At 41.8% G+C, this 24,242-nt stretch overlaps 1 protein-coding gene across 1 annotated transcript in view; it reads left to right on the forward strand.

Annotated features, from left to right (window-relative positions):
* The first annotated feature begins 21,795 nt into the window (after positions 1-21,795).
* ACO1 (aconitase 1) overlaps positions 21,796-24,242 on the forward strand; it is a 65,432-nt gene continuing 62,985 nt past the window's right edge. The window contains exon 1 of the mRNA XM_047065223.1: positions 21,796-21,872. The gene's annotated coding sequence lies outside the window, so the exon portion shown is untranslated. The remainder of the gene's footprint in view (positions 21,873-24,242) is intronic.

The following is a 24,242-nucleotide window of genomic DNA, read 5'->3' on the forward strand; positions in this document are numbered from 1 at the left end:
TTTCCTTATGTATATGCGAAAATAATACTAATTACCTTATAGTGAGGATTAAAAAAAGATAATTTAAAAAAATATATGTGGCACTCAGCAGACACTAAATAAATGGTAGATTTTAGTAGTTGTTGCAGGGAGAAGAAAGGGTTTTGTCACATTTTTCCCCTAAGTCCCTTAACAATTCAGTACTTTTCAAATTGAATCTCTGGCCTGAAGAAACAACTTTAAGAGGATCTGAAAGCAGAGAGGTTCACCAACAGCAAGAAATAAGGGCCTTAATGAAAACTCTGAAGGAAGGAAGAAGCAAATGGAAGCAGAATGAAAAATAAGAGCAGAAATCAGTAAAACAGCACACAGGAAATCAATAGAGAAAATCAGCAAAACCCAAAGTTGGCTCTTTGAAAAAAATTCAAAAAAATTGATAAGTCTCTAACCAAGGTAACTAAGCAAAAAAAGAGAGAAGACACAAATTACTAATATCAGAAATGGAAGACGGGACATCACTCTAGATCTCACAGAAATTGAAAAGAGGTCTCACAGACCTAAATGTAAAATCAAAACTATAAAACTCCTAAAAGATAACATAGGAGAAAACCTAGATGCCCTTAGGGATGGCAATGACTTTTAAAATACAAAACCAAAGACTTGCTCGATGAAATTAAGAATTGATAAACTGGACTTGATTAAAATTAAAAACTTCTGTAGAAGACAATCTCAAGAGAATGAGAATATACACCACAAAGTAGGAGAAAATGTTTGCAAAAGACACAATTTATAGAGGTCTGTTATTCAAAATATACAAAGAGCACTTAAAACTCAATGATAAAACTCAATAAACAATCTGATTAAAAATGAGCAAGACCTAAGAGACACTTCACCAAAGAACAAATACAAATTGACAAGTAAGCACAGGAAAGATGTTCAATATCATATGTTATTGGGGAAATGCACATTTGCACAACAATGAAATAACAATACTTTTCTATTAAAATGACTAAAAGCCAGAACAGTGACAACACCAAATGCTGGAGAGGATATGGAGCAAGAGGAACTCTCATTCATTACTGATGGGAATGCAAAATATAGTACAGCCACTTTGGAAGACAGTTTGCAATTTCTTACAAAACTAAATATATATTCTTTCACAAAATCTAGTAGCTGCACTGCTTGGTGTTTACCCAAATGAAATGAAAACTTATGTCCACACAAAAACCTGCATACAGATGTTTAAAGCAGCTTTATTCATAACCGCCAAAACTTAGAAGCAACCAACTTGTCCTTCAATAGGAGAATGATGAATTAAATTGTGGTACATCCAGACAGTGGAATACTACTCAGCACTAAAAGGAAAAGAGCTATCAAGCCATGAAATGACATGGAGGAAACTTAAATGCATATTACTTCATGAAAGAAGCTGATCTCAAAAGGCTGTATGATTTCAAACACATAGCATTCAGAGAAAGGCAAAACTATGGACACAGTTAAAGAATCAGTGGTTGCCAGGGATTAGGGGAGAGAGAGTGATGAATAGGCATAGCACAGAGAACTTTTCATTTGCCTTTCCATATAAATTTTAGAATCGGCTTATCAATTTCTACAAAAAAAAAAATCCTGCTGGATTTGACCGGTTTTGCATTGGATCTCTAGTTCAATTTGAATAGAACTCACATTTTAACAAGTATGAGATTTCAAATCCTTGAACATAGTATCGTTGCCCATTTATTCAGCTCTTTCCGTGATTATATTATTCATCAGTGTTTGGTAGTTTTAGCATATAGATCCTATCCATATTTTTTGAGATTTATATCTACGTTTTGTATAATTTTTGTGCTATTGCATATAGTACTCATCTTTAATTTCAACTTCCAATTCTTCATTGTTAATACATAAAAATGTAATTGAATTTTATATATTTACCTTCTATTCTAAAATCCTGCTAAACTGGGGTGTCTGGGCAGCTCAGTCAGTTGAATGTTCGACTCTTGATTTCAGGCCAGGTCATGATCCCAGGGTCATGGGATCAAATACTCTGTCAGGCTCCATGCTGAGCATGCAGCCTGCCTAAGATTCTCTCTCTCCCTTTGCCCCTCTCCCCCACTCATGCACTTTCTCTCTAAATAAAATATTTAAAATAATAATAATAAAAATACAATCCTGCTAAACTTACTTGTTAGTTCTAGTAATCTTTTTGCAGATTCTTTGAGATTTTCTATATAGTTGTTCACATCAGCTGCAAACAGATTATAGTTTTATTTAACTTTCCGGTTTGTATGCCCTTTATCTTTTTGGACCCAGAACAAAACTGAATGGAAGTAATGACAGGGGTCACTCTTGCCTTTTTTCTGACCTTACAGGGAAAGCATTCAGTCTTTCACCATTAAGTGTGATGTTTCACTTAGCATAATATTTCAAGATTTGTCCATGGTGTAGCATGTATCAGTATTTCATTCTCCAAACAAATGGATTTATGGATTGGAAGAATCGACATTGTTAAAATAGCCATATTACTGAAAGTGATCTATGAACTCAATGTAATCCCTACCAAAATTCCAATGGCATTTTTCACAGAAATAGAAAAAGCAATCTTAAAATTCATATGGAACCACAAAAAAAAAACTCCAAATAGCCAAAGCAGTCTTGAAAAAGAACAACAATGTTGGCAGTATTACACTTCCTCATTTGAAACTACATTACAAAGCTAGAGTAATAATGACAGCATAGTACTAGCTAATCTGACACTTTAAAAATATCAGATTTTCAGCTTTTGCCCTTATCTCCTTAACAGCATATAATGACTATCTCAGTGCTTTATACTTTCAGACCATCCGTGCCAGCAATTTTTTTTTCTTTCCTGCTACTGAAATGTGTGGCATCTACTTTCAACTATAATTTTGATCAAGGCTAAATCAGGAATATTTTGGTCTTATAATTATATTTACAAATTAATATTCAAGAATGTACACTTTTAATGAGGATCAATTTCTCCCATTAAGTTAACAAAAAAAAATTATTGGTAGTATCCAGCATTGTGATGGATCCCAAAAGACAGTTATTCTGTCTCAGCCAGCGGAAATTTGACCTAATACAAGTTTTCTAAAGAATGATTTGGGGGGCACCTGGGTGGCTCAGTCGGTTAAGCGTCGGACTTCAGCTCAGGTCAGGATCTCACGGTCCGTGAGTTCGAGCCCCGCGTCGGGCTCTGTGCTGACAGCTCAGAGCCTGGAGCCTGCTTCCGATTCTGTGCCTCCCTCTCTCTCTCTGACCCTCCCCCGTTCATGCTCTGTCTCTCTCTGTCTCAAAAATAAATAAACGTTAAAAAAAATATATTAAAAAAAAAGAATGATTTGGGAACATATTTTAAAACTTTTCAAAGTGTGCAAACCTTCAACCCAGCAATTCTTCTTATAGGAATTTGTGCTAAGAAAATAATTAGATATTTATTCAACATTTTATGCATAAAAATGTTCATCTGTTCATAAGGGAAAACAAGAAATTTTTTAAATCGCTAAACATGGGAAATGGTCAAGGGTTAAATAAAATACAATCTATTTGTGTGATATAATATTATGCAATACAAAAATCATGCTTTCAATTCAGTTTCAATGACCTGAGAAAAGTTTCTAATGTTATGTTTTGGAAAAAAAAAATGCAACATATAGAAAACAGCTACTATGCACTCCCTACTTATTGAGGTAAGATGGAGACTGATAAAATGAAACATATTAACAGTGATAACTCATCATGGGTGATAGGATTATGGGCAGTTTTTAATGGAGTGTGTTTGTGTGTGTGTGTGTGTGTGTGTGTGTGTGTGTGTGTACGCACACATCTAAGTATATTTTCAAAGTTTTTGGCTGCGAACATGTTTTACTTTTATACGATGGTGAAAGTGATGTACAGAAGTGTTCTTAATTTGACCTCTATTTAAACCACTTCTTTATTTTACTGCACGGCGATAAATGTCTCCTTCAAGAATACCTCATTTTGTTTTCTCCAAAAGTTGCAAAAACAACTTAGATAATGAGCGGTTTATTTGCAGTAATAATGTATTGGCACTACTTAGGGAACTAGTTCACAGAACTTTTCCCTATGGCAAAACAAAAATGTCATACACAGAGGTATTACAGTGTTTATGCTAACTCTGGCATTTTATACGCTTGAGCTCATTATTATTCTCATTAATTTTGTGATTGTTAATAGCACTGCTATTTATATGATGACTTAACCTTTACAAATTTATATCAAAGATTTCAAAACTCAATGGAGAACGTGTCTAGAATGTAAGAGGATGTATCTCTGAATGATTTTCCCCAGTGGGGAGCATATTTTGATCCTTAATGTATTTAAATAATTGGGACGCCTAACTATAGAAAAGTTGAGAAACACTATTTTATCAGTAAAAGTATGAAAATTGGAAATGATTAATTGGCTTTCATAAAAATACGTATGAATGTCAAAAATATATGTGAAATGAAAACAACCCAAGGGAGTATTTTCTACATGTTCCCTTTTGTGAAGGTGATTTTCAAATAAGCAAAGAATATGAACCTTTTAACAAAGAGCCCTTATTTTAAAGCAAAAGCTATCCTAGGCTTAAATCTGAGCAAGACAAACTGAAAAATTCAACAGGATAAAAATATGGAAGATCCTCTATTTTAATTGTTAGGAATGCAGTGAGGACCCCGCTGTTCACTTTTGCCAACAGATGGTTTAGGCGGTCTTGCAGTCATTTTATCCCTGGTCACAGAGTTGTTCTGTGTCAGCTGTGTTTCTGTAGTTGTCAAGTGTTTTACAAGCATTGTTAAAGCCATTGTATATGATGAGCATAAAAGCAGTAGGAACCATTATATCTTCCATCTTTTTCTATACTTTAGAAGAGTTCATAAAGCATGATAATTACCTGTTGTTGAAAAGTAGAATCTGAAGGCAAAAATGTAAAAGTCTAACAAAATGCCAGATCTGTTGCTGAGCCCTTGGGGAAACAGGCCCTCCGTGGGAGAAATGCGTAATGGGGCCTCCACACCTACAGACAGTTGACCAGCAGAGATTATAACCTTGCTGCCTCTCAGTTCCTCTCTTACTCTGCTCGCTAATGCTGGGCCAGGCTTCTCAAGCCACCTTTCAGGCTCTAAGTCAGGATGTATGGCTGGGGCACCAGAGGGAGTCTGAGAGGCTGGAGGAGGAGGCTGGAAGGGACTGGGCTCCTTCCTGCCTGTATGGGGGGGGGAGGGGGGGCTTCCTGTTTGCTTGCAGTTCCCAGGAGACTGCGCTCGATGCTTTTCACCCTGACAGCACCAGTACCTTCCCAAGTGGCAGCCAAATACAGTTTTCAGTTTTCCCCATAGTTGCAAACTCCTATCTCCCATAGAAACATCAGAATCAGGGGCACCTGGGTGGCTCAGTCGGTTGAGCATCCGCCTTCGGCTCAGGTCGTGATCTCACAGCTCGTGAGTTCGAGCCCCATGTCGGGCTCTGTGCTGACAGCTCAGAGCCTGGAGCCTGCTTTGGATTCTGTGCCTCCCTCTCTGTCTGCCCCAAGCCACTCGCATTCTGTCTCCATCTCTCTCAAAAATAAATAAACATTAAAAAAAAAAAAGAAACATCAGAATCAGCTGGCTACCACCTTCTTCAAGATCCGGGCCCTGTTTCAAACTCAGAACCACAGCACCAGGGAAGCAGCACCACCTCCACAGAGGTCTGAGTTGCCATTCCATGGGATCCCTCCTCAAAGTTTCCTCAGCCAAGGACTGGTACAGGCTTCCAACATCTGCTGCCTTTTTGATTCCCTGAAGTTCTCTTTTTACCCTTTCAGCGATTTAATTAACCCCATACCTAGTGAACAATTCCTTATATTAAATTCCATCGGTTGAAATAACTGATGTGGTTTGTTTCCACACTTGACCTCATCTTTGAGTCAGTTTGGGCTCTATAGCAAGTTACCATAGACTAAGTGGTTTAAACAACAAGCATTTAGCTCTCACAGTTCTAGAGCCTGGAAGTCCAAGAAGATGAAGTCAGTCGGTCCTGAAGAGGACCTCCTTCTAGGCTGCAGTCTGCTGACATTGCATCCTCGAGGGACAGAGAGAGCTCAAGCTACCTCTCCAGCTCCACCCTCTCCAGTCACCTCCCAAAGGCCCACTTCCAACTACCATCACATTTGGTGGGGAGGCCAGGGGTCATCAAGATTTCAACATATGAATTTGGAAGGACACATTCAGTCCACTGCACACCCTAACTCACACAGTCAAGAATTTGGCAATATGTAGAAAATTGACATGGACTCACCCTTTGACCCATCAATACCATGACTGGTTCTGCAAGAAAAAGACATAGTGTCTAGGATTTTCTTTGAAGTGCTATTTGTAACAGCAAAGATTGGAAACAAAAATGTCTATCAATGGTACATGCACATAACAGAGTATTATAAAGTCATAAAAAGGAATGGGAAAAGTCTCCATATACTGCTACAGGGTCATTTCCATGAGAAGTGGTTAGGCAAAAAAAAAAAAAAAAAAAAAAAAATTTTTTTTAAAACTATGGAGGAGAGGAGAGAGGCACCTGGCTGGCTCAGTCAGTTAAGCATCTGACTCTTGATTTCATGATTTCATGATTCGCGAGATCGAGCCCCATGTCAGGCTCTGAGCTGACAGCACTGAGCCTGCTTGGGATTCTCCTGCTCTTCCTCTCTCTCTGCCCCTCCCCAGTGCACATACTCGACCTCTCCCTCTCTCTCTCTCAAAATAAATAAATAAACTTAAAAAAAACATGGGGAGAAAATATGCATAGGATACTTCTATTTACCTATAAAAGAAAAATATAAAAGCATATTCATCCATTTGCTTTTGTTAAATTAGGGACACCTGGGTGGTTCAGTTGGTTGAGTGTCCAACTTTGGCTCAGGTCATGATCTTGCAGTTTGTGAGTTCGAGCCCTGCATGGGGCTCTGTGCTGACAGCTCAGAGCCTGGAGCCTGCTTCGGATTCTGTGTCTCCTCCTCTCTCTATCCCTCCCCTGCTCACAGTCTGTGTCTCTCTGTCTCTCAATAATAAACATTAAAAAAAAATGAAAGAAAAAAAAGAATTTAGGGGCACCTGGGTGGCTCAGTCAGTTAACCGTCTGACTTCAGCTCAGGTCATGATCTCACAGTTCATGAGTTCAAGCCCCACATCTGCCTCTGTGCTGACAGCTCAGAGCCTGGAGCCTGCTTCAGATTCTGCATCCACCTCTCTCTGTTCCTCCCCCACTCGTGCTCTGTCTCTGTCTCTCTCTCTCAAAGATAAACAAACATTGAAAAAAAAATTTTTTTAACAATGTAATAGACACCACTTACTCCCCCTCAGGTTTCTCTCAGGAATTTGATGAAAGACCTGACTTAAAACAAGTAGAACATAAAACGTATGACCCACAAGGAAAGGTATGGTCATAGACAACCCCTCATACAATGGAAACAAGCCAGTCAAAAAGAAATGACTAGGCAATAGAGTTACCTACCACTAAGGGTCAGATCTGAGAAGGAGGGAAGGAAAGGGAGATCAAAACCCTGTAAAACAAAGTCCCTTGCTTATAGTCGTTGGCATTCACTTTTGAATGCCCCCTCTCTGTAAAGACAGCTTTCCTACTATTCTTACTTTCTGATCTTACATTCTAATAAACTTTTGCCTGCTGCTTATTTTATTTTGTGCCCACCCTTTCATTCTTCGAAGCAGCAAGACAAGGAATCCCAGGCATTAAGATAAAAAAAATCCTGCAATGGTAGGAAACAATAGGTTGAAGAAGATTGAGATAGAAGCTAGACTTCTCAAAACATACCTTGTTTTATAGATTTGACTTTGAAAGGTTCTGGTACCAATTCCAACATGGGTGTGTGTGTGTGTGTGTGTGTGTGTGTGTGTGTGTGTGTGTGGTAGTTGGGGAGGGGTTTCCCACACCATTAAGCAATTCTCAGACAGCACCTGGGTGTCCCACAATTTAACTCGATTCTGACACTAACAACCTGGAGATAGCATCAAATCTCACAGGTTAAGGGCTCAGTCCTACAACACTTCCCCCACCCCGCCCCCATTTCAGAGGCCAGTCACAAGTCCAGGTTGTGACCTGTGCTTCTGACTGACTGGTCATATGTACTGGAGGTTCCAACAACCCCCTTCTTAGATTCAATTAATTTGCCAGAGCACACAGAACTCAGAGAAACGTTTTACTTTCTAGATCACCAATTGATTACAAAAGGATATAACTCAAGAAGAGCCAGATGCAATAGAGCATAGAGCAAGGTATGGGGAAAGGGTGCAAAGCTTCATGCTCTCTCCAGATGCACCACTCTCCTCAAATCTCCACATGTTCACCGAGTCTGAAGCTCGCCAAACCCTGCCCTTTGGAGTGGGAGTTTCACAGAGGCTACATTACATAGACACTGCTGATTAAATCACTGGTGACAATTGATTCAACCTCCAGTCCCTCCCTTCCCAGGCCTGAAAGTTCCAACCCTAATCACATGGTTGGCTCCTCTGGCAACCAGCCCCCATCCTGAGATGCTTTCCAAAAGCTGCCTCGTTAATGTAACAAAAGACACCTTTATTGCTCTTATCATTCAGTAAATTCCAAGGGTTTTAGTTGCTCTGTGCCAAAACTGAACAAGGACCAAATGCATATTCCTCATCTCAAATCACAATATTACAACTTTGAAACAAAAAATAATTTGCATAATCATAAATCATACTCAACTAAAATTGACATTTTTTTAAAGATGTATTTTATAAACAAACAAAAACGCCATCCACTGAAAAGGCATTGTTTCTACAATGCCAACCCCACAGCCAGAAGCACCCATAGGGTGCAGATTATGTCTCTAAATACCATTTTCCAGTAACAGGTACAAGGTTCTAGACCTGAAACAGAAAATACACAAAGTGAATGAGGAATCTCCTATTATACCAGAAAGCAAGAAAGATATCAAACACAGCTAGGTTATGTCAAAAAGACTCAGCAGCCAACTTGAAGATATTCTATTAGAACATCTTCATTTCCAACCCCTAATGATTAATGAGTCTAGGAAATGATCATCAAGGCCTACTAACATCATAAAAAACAAAAAAGAGAGACAACCAGATGTTATGTACTTCCTAATAATAGTATACAATATCATCTATGAAGTATTCTTGTGCAAAACACACAAGCATAATGTAATCAAGCTTCAATATACATGTACCTATGTGCAGGAGATAGAAGAACATATTAAATGACACAGTGGAGATGCAATTAGCAAAATCCAGGTGGTAGAACACCACAGGACAATTATTTCAACAAATAAATTGCAAGAAGAAAAGAGAATGTGTAAATTAACAGAAAAGATAGCAGGTGAAACTTAAACAAACAAATTGTTTTTATAAGACAGTTGGGGAAATATGAACACAGGTGGCATATTATATATTTTGGGATTATTTTACTGTTTACTATGTTAATATAATAATATTGTGGTTACATTTTTAAAACAATTTATGATTCAAGAATGAAATTGTATAAGGTCAGGTATTTGCTTCCAAATTATCAGGTGTGGGGAAGAATTGGGTGAGGATACAGTAAAAACAATATTGTTCAAGGGGTACCTGGATTGCTCAGTTGGTTGAACATCTGACTCTTGATTTTGGTTCAGCTAATGATCCCAGGGTCATGGGATCCAGCCTTGCATCAGGCTCCACACTCAGAGTGGAGCCTGCTTGAGATTCTCTCTCCCTCTCTCTCTCTCTCTCTCTGCCCCTCTCCCCCACTTGCATGCTATCTCTCTCTCTAAAATAAAAAAACAAAACCAAAAAAAAAAATCCAATATTGTCCAGGACTTTATAATTGTAGGGTCTGAGACATAGGTATATGGGGGTTCATTATATAATTCTTTTTACTTTTTCATATGTTTATATTTTCCATAATAAAAAGTCTACTTAAAATGCAAAATCATCTGAGTTAACATTTTCGGATGTAATTCTTTGATAACTTTTCCTATTACTTGCATTTTCATTTCTTCTAGAGTCAACTTTTAGTAGTTTATAAGTAATGCTGTAAACAAAAAAATTATTTATTAGCATTTTTCTTAGAGAATAAAATAAATAGATACATTCTTTAGAGTGTAAGACTATAGGCAAACCGGACTATGGGAAGAACAATTGTGCCCGATTAAAAAAAAAAAAAAAAAAGGTGAGGAATTTCTTGGTTACATCTGAAAGAAATGAGGGGAGAGAGAAGAAAGAGAGTAGGAATAGGAAGGAGAAAGGCAGCAGACGGCTATGTAAGGTGTGATTAAATCCAATGAACACAAATATAGTCTTAATAATAACATCGAACGCGCAGTGAGCATTCACAATGTGCCACTTTTCTAAGCACGGTACACATATTAGCGCATTCAATTTTCATTACAACTCGATGAAGTAAGAATTGTTATTACCACTGCTTTCAAAATGAGGAAACTGAGGCCCAGAGAAGGTCAAGCTTTTCCCCACATTGACAGAACTAGTAAACACTGGAGTCAGGATTAAAACCCAGAACGAAAGGCAATATGGCTACCAGGCCTGCACTCTTTAGCCATTATTCTTTAGGGCAGAGTTGAGAAAACTGACCACAGGCCAAGCACAACCAGTAGCCTGTTTCTGTACCTTTTTTCCCCCCAGGGGGCCGCCCTGCTTAGGGCCCCCGCAGGTCGGCTGCAGGGGTGCAGAGTGGCAGCCGCAGGTGCCCGCCGAGCCCTCCACGCCTGGCCGAGGGCTCACCTGCGACAGGGAGACCATCCGTACGACCGCTGGTAGCCTTCGAAGATCTTGGTGGCTGTCAGCTGCCGGTAGGCCCTGGAAGCCAGAGGTTGCACCGCCCAGAAGGACCAGGAGGAAACAGCGGGAAGGTAGGCCCCGCCCTGTGCCGCCAGCCGCCCCGCCCACCGTAATCCGGCCGGGGCGCAGGGCAGGTAACTCTCATGTATGAGGAGGGGGCGCTTCTCCTGTATCCAGCATCTCGTCCCCCAGGGCAGCCATGCGCACAGCCTCCCCCTCTCCCCCCCACATACATCTTGAGAGCTAAATGTTTTGGGGGTTTTAAAAGGTTGTAAGACAGGAAAAGAAGGATGAGAAGGAGTAGTGTATGTGTTCACAAAGACTAAAATATTTGCTATCTAACCCATTACAGAAAAACTGACCAATCCTTTCTGTGCTCTCAGCGGTTTCCGTGACCACACAGGGAAAGGGGGTTATATTGCCCCCTGTTAGATGTTGCTGGGAAAATAAGGACAGCCCCCGTGGATGCAGGAGTGTGGATACTTAGAAAACTATGAAGCAGCCACAAAATCTCAAAGCATGAGCAGGTTCTGGGATTGTCACAAGCAAACAGAAGTGGCATTTGAACGAAAGTCAACCAAAATCTCTGAGGGGGGTAAGGTACAACTGATATAGATTGTATATATATTGGCCAGAAACTTTCTCTTTATGAGTTTCAAAATTATTTGCATAGAATACTTTATGTATTGTATTAAATTATTTTAACATCTATACTTGTAGTTATGTATCTCAATAAGTATTTACACATCTTACCTCATTTGTTAATTTGTCAGAGATTAGTATATTTTATTTATTTTGGTGCAGTTCTCACAAGTAGTCAATTACATATATTAAATAATTCATTAATATTTTATGTTACTAATTTATATTTTCTTTAGTTTTTTTCCTAATTTCTTTTTTTGTTTCAATAACTACAGAACTGAAGATTTATTTGCCACTATATAGAGCTTTAGTTACATTCAAAATATTTCGGGGGTGGGGGAGAGAGAGACTTGTGATGCTTTTTTAAAAATTATTATTAATGGAGGAGCATCGGGGTGGCTCATTCAGTTAAGTGTCCAACTCTTGATTTGGGCTCAGGTCATGATCTCACAGTTCATGAGCTCGAACTCCACATGAGGCTCTGTTATGTCAGCACAGAGTCTGCTTGGGAATTCTCTCTCTCTCTCTCTCTTTCTCTCAAAATAAATAAGTAAACCTTAAAAAAATTATTATTAATGGAGCAATATTTTTTCGAAATAGCTCTTTAGAAGTATAAATAAAACAAATATACTAGACCATAAAACAAAGCAGATTCCAGCAATGATTTTAAAACAGATTATATTACAAATGAAATTCTATAATTGTATATATGTGCTGCAGAGTAATTGGGAATGGGAGGCAGATATAGAAGTAACAAGATCAGCCATGAGTTGATCATTGTTGAAGCCAAGTGATGTCTATATGGGGGCTCATTATACTAGTCTCTCTAATTTTGTAAATGGCTGACATTATTCATAATTTTAAATATTTAAAATAAAGCTTACAAAGGGACTACATAGAGAAGTTCCAAATTTCAAGCTTGGCAAAATTTGGGGCACTTGCAAGACAAGTTTAACAAACTGATTTTTTTTTCTCAATGTGAAAACAAAGCTACACAACTAAATTTGTGCCTGGTGATTTCAATCAAACATCAAAGCATTCCCCCACTCCCCACAAAACAATATAGATACTGTCAGGGTCTGGGATTTTACTCCTACTTACAAGGTACTAAGATCCTGTTACCATTTTATAAATACTGGAAAAAGACACAAGACTCGTAAATCACAGAAGAGGACTTTATTACTCATGACACAACAAGCAGCATGAGCCTTATCCCAGATCCCATGGGGGTAACATAGAGGGGCCCAGAAGGACATAATACATACAATGAGTTTGTATTGCTAACAAGGAACACACTTGGGAATCTACTGTTTTTATAGTAAGTGGTAAGAAAGCCTGTACTTTGAACCCACATGTACCTATGACCCAGCCTCAACAATTACAAATTTTTAGATGATATGGTTCATCTACACTCTCACTCAATTCTTCACACACACACCCAATAATTTAGAAGCAAACATATGACTTGATATAACTTCAACCCTCACGGTGTTCACTATAAACACAACCCAGAGAAATGGCATTAGGAAAGAATAGTCAGGAAGGAATTTGAATTCTTGGCATACCTAGCAAAAATGTGCAGGGATGTTCAGGACCTGTGGAAGATTGTTTTCCCCATCAATCCACCTGTTGCCCCTACCTGTCTTGGCTTCTAGCAAACTGTCACAAAAGTATGTCACTCTATTGGCCATTCTGATTACTTTAACCAACAGAGGCTAGAACTAAATTTCTCACACAAGGCTACTATCATCGGGACTCCAAACAACAAGATGAAATTAACCTCAAGTATTGACCTCAAATATGCCTTCCAGAGTCCTGGACCCAGGTGACTGTCCCAGAGAAGACCAGAGGACTCTATTTCAGACAGTCAGGATGTAGTCTAGCCTAAGGCCCATCCATTATTCATTTCACTAACCTGCTGATCTTTGGTGTCATTGCTAATAATTACAGGAGGCAATAGATGAGCCAAAAAACAACCTCTATCCCTAATGGAGAGAGATTCCTTGGCCCATTTCTAGCCACATACAAGCATATAACCCAAGTAGGCACAGGTCACTCCTAACAGGATTTGTCATTAAACTTGATTTGGATCAACATTGCTACATTAGCTTGGTTAAGTCACATGGGCAGTGTCACTGAATGGTTGTAATTTCCTTTTCTATATGTGGCATATCCCTCTCAAGCATCAGAGAAGCACGTGATTTTGTAACAGAATGAAGTGAGGTTGTGCCAGTCCATGTGTTTGTACCTGTCTACAGGGGCTCCATGTTGAGAGCTGCTATTGACGCACAGGCACAGCAGTATCATTTATGATCAGTCACATCCACAACCTGTCAACTGCATCTGCTGTTTGATTTGAGTGATGGTGTTCGATCTAGGCGACAAAGAGAATATTTATGGCCTCCTCCCTTGTATATCTGTAGTCTCAGATGTTCCTACCACAGGTGCCAGGGTCGTTTAATCCATCAGTCTATAGTCTTCCAAGGGGTGGACCAGATAACAGACCAGGCCGCTAAATCATGGCTACTATCCCAAGAGTCAGTAAAAAATATGTTTCATCATAGGGAATATTGGCCAGAGTTATGAAAATGGCCTTGAGTTCTATGCAGTGAGTGAATAACAATGCCAATTTTCAGTATGGCATATACGGAGCAGCAGTTGAACAGCTCCAGCCTCCCCTCTCCCCTAACAGGTTTGAACTTGGCCAGACCATCAGTGAACCAGGCCCCAGCATTAAGGTGCACCTCTGTGAACTAAGGACACCATTGAGCCAGGGGCTTTACTTCAGGTGGTATCATGTGAGTACAGTTTCCCCAAAGCAACAGCTACCACTTTTTCATATAAACTGAGATGCTGCTAGGGCCAGGCTACTTGGTCCTTAAATACCCAATTTCCAAGTGAGGAAAAACTTTCCAATTTGACAAGTGAGATATATTGGGCCTTTTCCTTATTGGTTGTCAAGCCTGAGTTAACCTACCCAAAATGGGGACCTCAGGCTGCAGAGTCACAGGTCTTTATAGGTCTTTTTCTTTTTCTTTTTTAATATAATTTATTGTCAAATTGGCTTACATACAACACCCAGTGCTCATTCAGTTTCTCAAGATCCACATATGAGTGAAAACATATGACATCTGTCCTTCTCTGACTTATTTCACTCAGCATAATACCTTCCAGTTCCTTCCACATTGCTGCAAACAGCAGGATTTCATTCTTTCTCGTTGCCAAGTAGTATTCCACTGTATATATAAACCACAATTTCTTTATCCATTCATCAGCTGATGGACATTTAGGCTCTTTCCATAATTTGGCTATTGTTGAAAGAGCTTCTATAAACACTGGGGTACACATGCCCTTATGCATCAGCACTCCTGTATCCCTCCGGTAAATTCCCAGCAGTGCTATTGCTGGGTCGCAGGTAGTTCTGTTTTTAATTTTTTGAGGACCCTCCACACTTTTTTCCAGAGCAGCTACACCAGTTTGCATTCCCACCAACAGTGCAGGAGGGTTCCTGTTTCTTTTTCAACAAGAGCTTGGCAACAGGTCAACAGCTGCATCTACTTCCCAAACCCCAGCTTTTTTAAAAGAGGTGCACTTGATGCCTGGGTCGGCAGGTGGCGATGTTGTACTAGGGAATTGCCTTTCTGACTTGTGCAATAGCGGTCTAAAGCTGTGATTTCCTTTTCTTCTCAGATTTTATATTCCTTTTTGCTAGACCGCCAGTAAGAAGACAGAGATTACCTCTCTACCACAGTCTTCGAATAGAAGAATCCCTTCTGGACTTCATAAGTATTCACAATGCAAGCACGTACAACATAAATATCAGTTATACGTTCGGCAATGAAAGACAGTAGTACGTTGAATCAGCCCAAAAAGCCTGCCCTACCAGGTCACTTTAATTTTCCTTCTTCACAGAAAAAGTTGCCCAAACCCCATCAGTTGATTTTTGGATGCCCCCACCCCCACCCCCAGCCCCCAGCAAGGATCCCAATCTTGGCAGTACTAACGTTTTGGGTAGGATCATTGTTTGGGGAATGCATCCTGTGCACTGTAGGATATTTACGGCATCCCTGCTCCTATCCACTAAATGCCAGTAGAACACACTCTCCCTCTTTTAGTCGTGACAATCAAAGATATCTCTAGACATTGTCAAATGTCTTAGGGTCGGAAGGGGGGGGACTAAATCACCCTGGCTGAGGACCACTACACTATGGGAACATGGACCAATGGATTAAGAAGCCTAATAGGCATATAAAGGGAAGTCCAGAAGGTAAGGGGATGCAGATGGGAGAGGAGGAAGTCAGGCTTTGGAGGATGGCTTTTTTTTAAATCCTTGGTCTCCTCAAGACAGGCTTGGTACCAGTTTCCTTGCTCATATTATGCAGCTTCCTCCATAGTCCTCAGTGCCTTCAGCTACCCTTGCATCCAGCACCCCAACCCCTCCACTAACTGAGCAGAATTGTAACCTGGGCAATTATGCACAACAGAGCTAAAAATATTTGAGCTTCCCCCTTCTTGAAGTTCCCCAAGCATATTCAGCTTTTTTCTGAAAGCAGCTGAAGTTGGGAAATGGGGGAGGGGAAGGGTCAGGAGGTGCAGAGGGACAGAGCAATTCCTTGTCCATAAACAAGGCCTTGCATCAACTTCCAGTTTCAAGCCCACAGCTTGGGCTCATCCAAATCAAAACTTGTTTTTGATCCACTTAAGTTTCTATCTCCATATTGTTGACAGCATTTATTTAAACTTTGGGGATTCCTTGACTCAGCCGCTACAGCCACTTTTGGCCACCCCACTGTCATATAACATCCCTTTCTCATTCTACTCTCGAGGAGAGTGAGCACAACCAAAACATCGTTTGGGTAAATTGTTTCAAGCCTGTTTCTTATCACTTAGCTTCTAAATAAACATTAACAGGATGGCAGTGGAGGATACTTACTGTGCCCCTTGATCACCACTTGGGTAACAGCATTTGCTACTAGATCCTGGAAGTCCTCTCTTGCCCACTAACACAAACCATAGGGTCTTCCAGAAAGGATTGTCTCTGCCAGCATCCCATCACGTCACCAAAAGTGTCAGCAACTAAGATTTTACCATACACAAGCTAATAAATAAGCCTCTTCCTGTTTCATGGATGTTGGCAGAAGACACAAGATTCTTGGGTCAGAGATAAAGTATTTTATTACTCATACACAGCAAGTAGCATGAAAATAATGTCACATTGGTTCCCTGTGGGGACAACAGGTAGAGGGCCCAGGTGGATGCTATGCATACAGTGAGTCTGCTTTGTAGCTTAGGAAAAATGAGTTTGGGGAACGCACTGCTTTTATAGTGACTATAAGACGGGTCAAAAAGAAATACCCCAAATGAAGGACAAAGTGACTAATGGGTGGAAAAGAATGAAGAGAGCACAAAGGCATAGGGGCCGTAGTAAGATTTTTAAATAGTAGTTAATCTAACCCATGAAAGCAGTCTCCTCATAAACCGGAAACAGAAATGAGCCCAACTAGTGACAAATTTGCTGTTTTTCTAACTCTCATTTGTTGATGTTACCAAACCATTTTCTTGGAAAAAAAAAAAAAAAAATCAAGTCAGGAGCAGCAGCCTCAGAACAATGACATTACTGCCCCCAACTTCCAATATTTTTATCCCCCAGGATGAGGAGCATCTTTACCGATGTTTACCTAAACTATAGGGCTGCATCAGGGGTTTTTTATTCTATGATTAGGGAGAAGAAGCCCTGAAAATAAGTGAATAAGGAATTCTAGACGGTGACAGACCAAAGTTCTCTCCTAGAACACTGATGTTCCTCTTCTTTTCTGCAGAGAATAAATGATTTATAGCCTCAGAATATCCCATGATTTCACTTAAATAAAATTCTAGGGGCGCCTGGGTGGCACAGTCGGTTAAGCGTCCGACTTCAGCCAGGTCACGATCTCGCGGTCCGTGAGTTCGAGCCCCGCGTCGGGCTCTGGGCTGATGGCTCGGAGCCTGGAGCCTGTTTCCGATTCTGTGTCTCCCTCTCTCTCTGCCCCTCCCCCGTTCATGCTCTGTCTCTCTCTGTCCCAAAAATAAATAAACGTTGAAAAAAAAAATTTTTTTTAATAAATAAATAAATAAATAAATAAATAAATAAATAAATAAATTCTACATCATTGCATCGAGGTTAAAAGCACCAGCTCTGGAGTTATATCACCCTTAGTTCAAACCCCAGCATCACCATTTGCCAGTTGAAGTGTTAGAATCATCCTGAATCTCACTTTCCTTATCTGTGGAATGGTAAGAATGTCACCAGCCTCAAAGGGTTGTTGTGAAGATTCAATGGGACATTTGATCACATTTGGCTTTTATCACTATTTAAGTTGGGGGGGGTGGCAGTGTTAACTGTAAAACAGATGGCCAGCGGGTCTGGGGAAAGCAGCTCAAGGATTCAGGCACTTGGGCGGTAAGAAAAGAAGCACAAACATTAAGTACAGGAGAGGCGTGGAAGGCGGTACCAGTTGGATACTTGGGAGGGAGGGCGAAGATGAAGTTAAGCACTGACTTTCCTTATTATCAATATATAGCATTTTTTAAAGGAACAGAAAACATTTATTTCAAACTTCCTCTAGTATGAGGAAGACACATTCAGCAATGAACGTAGGTATTCTAGAGTCCCCTCAAGCATTTCAGGAAGGACCACCTTATGCTTCACTCATTGCCAGATGTTTCCCCTCTGTACCGTGCTAGAGAACACTGAACAGAGTGTAATGGAGGAGGGGGCAGAAAGAAAGTGACAGTAAGAAAGAGTCAAGAAACTCATACTGAGCACCTGCCATGTGCCAGGCTCCAGGTTAGGGGTGATGAACAAAGTGACATGGTCTCGCCCTATGGAGCATATATCTCCAGGTAGCAGTTCCCTGGTGCCAGTCTGTGGGCCTGCTAGAGCTGAATCACCTGTAGAATTTAAATTCCTCAGACTCTGAGCACAGATCCTACCCCTCACCTAATTAATCAGACATTCTAGGAGGTGGGGGACACCAGAGGCAGTATTCTTAATAGGTGCTCTCTGTGATTCCAAGAAACACTCAGTTTGGAACCACCACTAGTGTTTCTCAAAAGGTGGTCAGACTGTCAAACTCAGTCTCTCCAGAACAGCATATGAATGTGCTCTCAGACCGCCTTTCTCTGACACCATTTCTTTTTTCTTAAATAATATGTGTGCAAGGGGCACCTGGGTGGCTCAGTCGGTTGAGCATCCGACTTCGGCTCAGGTCATGATCTCACAGTTCATGAGTTCAAGCCCCACGTTGGGCTCTGTGCTGACAGCTCAGAGGCTGAAGCCTGCTTCAGATTCTGTGTCTCCCTCTCTCTGCCCCTTCCCTGCTCACGCTCTGTCTCTCTGTCTCTCAAAAAATGAATAAACGTTAAAAAAAATTTTTTAAATAATATGTGTGTGAGTGCATTATAAATTGGAAAGCGTGATACAAAGTTAATTGGGTACAGTTTTTAGGACCTTTCTATACCAAGGAAGTCCAGTTTATACAAGTAACTGAAGTCAGTGTGAACTACAATAAGGCATTCCTCGGAGCATAACAGGTCTCTGACCACATCTTCATGGTTCTACTTACAGTAGTAGAAACTTCTGGCAGCGAGGCTACTAGAATAGTGCAGTCACCTCAACTGAAGGTCCTTCTGCCACTGGCCCCTGGAGTGATCTGCGGTGCCTGAGCAGCTCCACAGCTGGCTGGCTGGCTTCCTCTCACAAGGTCCATAAGGTTTATACATTCCTCTAGACCTCTCGCAGAGTCTTTTGTACCATGGCAGAAATGTTTATCAGGTGGGCCCTGTATAAGCACAGTAATATGGTTCTAAAGCCCTTAAATGTTTAGCTTTTGCAACACACCATAAGACCCAAATTCAAGATGTGAGATTCAGAGTGAAGAAGAAACTGGATGGGAAGGAGGGGATAGACTGATGGTTAGAAAAGATGACGAATTCTCATTTTAGATGTGCAGAATGGCAGGTGTCTTTGGAATATCCAGGTGGTGAGACTCCACAAGTGGCTGGAAATAAAGCATGTGGAGACCTGAAGAGAGTTAAGAACAGTGACGGAGACCCAGCAGGCTTCAGCTACAGGTAACAGGGAGTCTGCACAGAGAAAATAAATGAATAAAAGCTCATCAGCATATGGAATCACATGTAAAGGGAGAGGAGAAAAAGTATAGTGAAAGAGCCTAAGAAAGAGAGATCAAAGACAGAGAGGTGATGAAAGCAGAAGGCTCTAAAGCCAAAAGGAGGTTAAAATTTCAAGGAAAGACTAGTCACCAGTGTCAAGTAACACAGAGCAGTCAGTAAGGACAAGAACAGAGGGCAGGCCAGTGGATTTGCAATCTGCATGTCACTGGTGACTTTCTAGAGGGGAACAAAGCCGAGTGATGTGGGTACTACAGGTTTCTCATGCTTTCTCAAAGTAGAGTGTTCCTATGAAACCAAAATCGTAGAAAGCAAAGAAGCAATTACCATTAATTTCTGTGGAAAAGTTTTTCAGCATTCCCAGACCCAAAATACAGCTTCTCTTAGGCTTTTCCAATACCTTAGGACACATCTTACTAATAGATGCACCAAATAAATCCAGATACAAGCACAGATGCTCACAGACACAGTCCAAAGCTACAGCGGCTTGATGCTGAGGTGCTGAGCGTAGTTCGCAGGGAAGGAGCTTGATGGGGCCCCTCTCATCTGGAACAGCTTGCTGCAAAACAAACACTGAATGTTATTTTCACTTTTCATCTTTTTTGTAACAGCAAAATTCCTCTTCAGATTTCTTTCAGTTAGCGAAAACAGGTACTAAGGTAGGTCTTTCATAAAATCAAAGTGGCAGAACACCAACTCTTAAATGTGTTTCCTTCATGGTTTTGACCAGTGTTTATTAATAAATTCCAGTTCCCTTTAGAGTTTTGATTTCATTATTTTCTGCCAAGGATTATCAGTTATTGTGTTATATGCCTGTTATCATTGAACATTATCACCTAACTTCCAAAGGAATTCTATTATTATTATTTTTCAGTTTGTGGTGAACCTCTGGCATGGGATAGACACTCAAGGAAAATTTCTTCAAAGAATGTGCAAAGGAAGAATGAATGAATGTGAATTTAGAAAGTGTGTGGAAAGTCTTTTCCCATATTGGAAATTTAGTATCTCATTTTTCAAAGTTAAATACAACCCTTTATATTTAAAAACTAGATATAATTAGGGATAGCTTGTACCCTAGAATAGTATGAGAAAAGTATGAACTTAGGAAACAGACAGGCATGAGGACTGAATCCCAGCTATGGCATTTCGTATCTGCAAAATGGGGTAATATTTTTCACTTCACAGGACAGATGGCAGAGTTGATTAAGATATTGAAAGATCCAATCATATGGCCCTGCACAGAGGAACAGAATGGTAACTAACTGGTACCAATGGGAATTAGTATTAGCTATTAGCTATTCATCTTATAAGCTGTTTATTCAGATACTCAAGATAGAAAACTACAGTAGTTTTCCATATAAATCGGCAGGAAAACCTCACCACCTTGGATCTAGAAAGATTGAATCACTTCTTTCTAGTCAGTCAGCTTTGCTAGAGAGGGTGCAACTCGAATCACCCAACAAAAGCAGGTCTGGTGAAGAAGGTCCATTCAGTGTCAACTCTCGGCCATTTCTCTCATTTCTAACCGGTAAACAGCCTGCATTATAAATCGTTGTCACACGTTAAAAAAAATTTTTTTTTTTACACCAGAAACTGCATTCATAACCATGGAAACGTCGAAGTCCTATTATATTTCAGCGTGGTTCCGAGGCCCACTTGGCACGCTTTGCAAGGAATTAAGGCGGGAGTAGAGGTCGGGGGTGGGCACAAGGGGGTGAGAGGGGCGTGGCGGTGGGGACAGGGGCCAAGTGACCACACGTACTGGAGCAGCTGAAGAACGAAAACTCTCCCTTTATGGCCAAATCATTTTTTAAAGCAAAAAAGAAAAACAACTACATTTCTTCCCCACCCCTTCCTGGCGCGAGCCGGACAGTCACACCCTATACCTCAAAGCGAGCGAAAGTCACTCTGCTCCCAGGACGGGGCCCGCCGAAATGGTACGGGCCCGAGCACGCGTCCGCCCGCTTCCTGCGGCTGGGCCCTTAGCCTCCGCCCCCTCCCGCCAGGGGCAAAGTCTCTCCAGCCGGGCGGGGCGGGGCAGCCGGGAGAGACTCCGCCCCACCTCTCGGGCCGCTACCCCGCCGCGCCTGGGCCCCGCGCCCCCCGCCCCGCCCCTGCTCCGCCCATCAGCGGGTGGCCCCGGGGGACGCAGGGGGAGGGGCGCGGAGGCGGCTGTCCCTAGATCCACGCAGCGCTCGGGAGCGTGCCCCGCACTTGACGCCTGCCCACGCTCAGATCCCATTCGTGCACTTAGCGGTGAGTACCGGCCCGGAGGGACCGATGTCCCGGGGAAGGAGCGCCGGCCCCCCTCTTCCCGGAGGCAGACGGCGCGAGCCTGTTCCGAGGCGCGTGGAGCGGCTACGGGCTGGGTAGAGGCCGGGGAAGGCCCGGGGGGGGGAATCGGGGACGGACTGGCTCCTGGGGACTGACCTCTCCGCCTTGTCTGCAGCCTGTGCCGCGCGGGGGACAGGGTTCAGGGACTGGAAATGGCTCTCCTCGTCTCTCTGCCTCGGCTGTGCACGCCGCCGGAGAGTCCTCACAGAGGTTGTGCGGGCCTCGCTGGGAGTCCTCATCCAGGCTCTAAGGCCGGCCGAACTGGAGAATCCTCACCCCAAGGAGGGTGTGCGGGCCTCACTGGGGAGTCCTAACCCCAAGAAGGGTGTGCGGGTCTCACCAGAGAGTTCTCACCGCGCCCGGACTTGTAGGATAGGGAAATCCACAGCTGGCAGATTGGGGAATCCACACCAAGTAATAAGGGGAGAATGGGGTGAGATGGAAGGGTTCGGCACAGAGCCTGCCCTAATGAATTCAGAGATCCAGGAAGGAGAATGGGCTGCCTTTCTTAATTCAGCCAGATATCTGAACGGCACGTCTTTCCTGCAACGTACTTAACATACATAACCCTCCTCACAAGCGTGAGGACGAGAGGTGGGCGGGGGATGGGCAGCCTCTTGGACAGCTGTTCTCAAACTTTTGAGGGGGCTCAAAAACCCCTTTACACTTAAAAACTAGCATACTAAGCTTTCGTTTATGTGGGTTATATCTTTTGATATTTACTATATATATAAAACAGAAAGTTTTACTATATTTAGTGATTGATTTTTTTTAATAGTGGACCTATTTATATTAACAGAGAATTTTATTTTCTAAAATAGAATGTTACTGATAAGAGTGGCATTGTTTTATAGTTTTGCAGTCTCTTTAATGTCAGGTTTAATAGAAGTCAGCTGGATTCTTATATCGGCTTCTGCACTCAAGTCTGGTGCACTGTCACATCTTGTAGCCTCTGGAAAACTCCACTGTATACTCCTGAACACGTGACAGAGGAAAAGGCCAATTGCCTTTTGGTATTATTATGAAAGTTGTTTTGACCTTGTGGATTCCTAGAGTTCCTGCACCACACTTTGAGAGCCACTGGTGTAGGAAATGCTTTGGAGGCTTTAATCATTGGTCCTGCTTCTTGTTTGGGATGTTTGCTCTAAATGGAAACACATACAGCACCCCATGCATGGACAGTGTTAATCTCTGGTATTTGGGACCAAGCTTGACCTCACTGTGGCAACTTTTAGTAGTAGGTCTCCGCATAAGAGATGATGAGTCCCAGTGGCCTCCTGAAAACGCAGCAAGGTTCACAGATGGCTGGTTGTTCCTGTGCCCCAAGAGCTGATCTGTCTGTGCATCCAGATTGCGGCAGTGATGTGGCAAACAGGACCTGTGGGTTCAGCGAAATGCCCATGGGGAACCCGTGCCAAGTGTGTAGGGGTTTGTGTGAGAGTTACCACGTGGTCAAAAAGTCATTTCCAGAGAACACTGCCTTCCTTTCCGCCATGTTCACTGCTGTTTTTAGCTGTGTAGCCTTATTGGAATATCATGATCACCCAATCGTGGCATTCGTTCACTTTCCACTTTCAGAGATGTGCCACCTTGAGTGGCCCTTCCTCAGCTCCTACCAGAAAGCAATGTCCTGCATCGTGGTGTGTGGTAGGTGGGATCTCTCACTGGATTTTTCCTTGGCTTTATGCTCTGTCAGAACAAGTTCCAGGTAGAAATTACATACATATATACATCAAAGGAAGACAGTTCTCTAACTCTGTCCTCCCTTTTGCTCCTCCATCCACAGAGCTTCTCCTGCTCTGATGAAGCAGCTTGGATACTGCAGCTGATAGTTTAGAAATGTTGCAAGCAGGGACGTCTGGGTGGCTCAGTCGGTTAATCGTCCGACTGTTGGTTTCAGCTCAGGTCATGATCTCATGGTTTGTGGGTTCGAACCCCACATTGGGCTCTGCAGACAGCATGGAGCCTGCTTGGGATTCTCAGTCTCCCTCTTTCCCTGCTTGCTCTCTATCTCAATCTCAAAGAAATAAACTAAAAAAAAAAAAATGTTGCAAGCATACGAGCATGTTTCATCTCTTGTTGCCCTAGCCACAGATGGGAGAAGGGAATGGGATCTAACCTCTGCATACCTGCCATGTTCTTGGAGTAAAGCTCCACTTTGATGGTGGGGTGTCATTCCTTTATCCCTTGAGCACATATTTATGGACTGTCTACTTACCAAGTGCCCAGTTCTATACTGGACACTGGGGAAAATAGCACAAACAGGCAGTCCCTCTCTTTCTGGAGTTTACA

This window comes from Lynx rufus, unplaced genomic scaffold (genome assembly GCF_022079265.1).
Source record: "Lynx rufus isolate CCGP_SWC_20201006 ecotype Redwood Valley unplaced genomic scaffold, mLynRuf1.p SCAF_10, whole genome shotgun sequence".
Taxonomy (NCBI): Eukaryota; Metazoa; Chordata; class Mammalia; order Carnivora; family Felidae; genus Lynx; species Lynx rufus.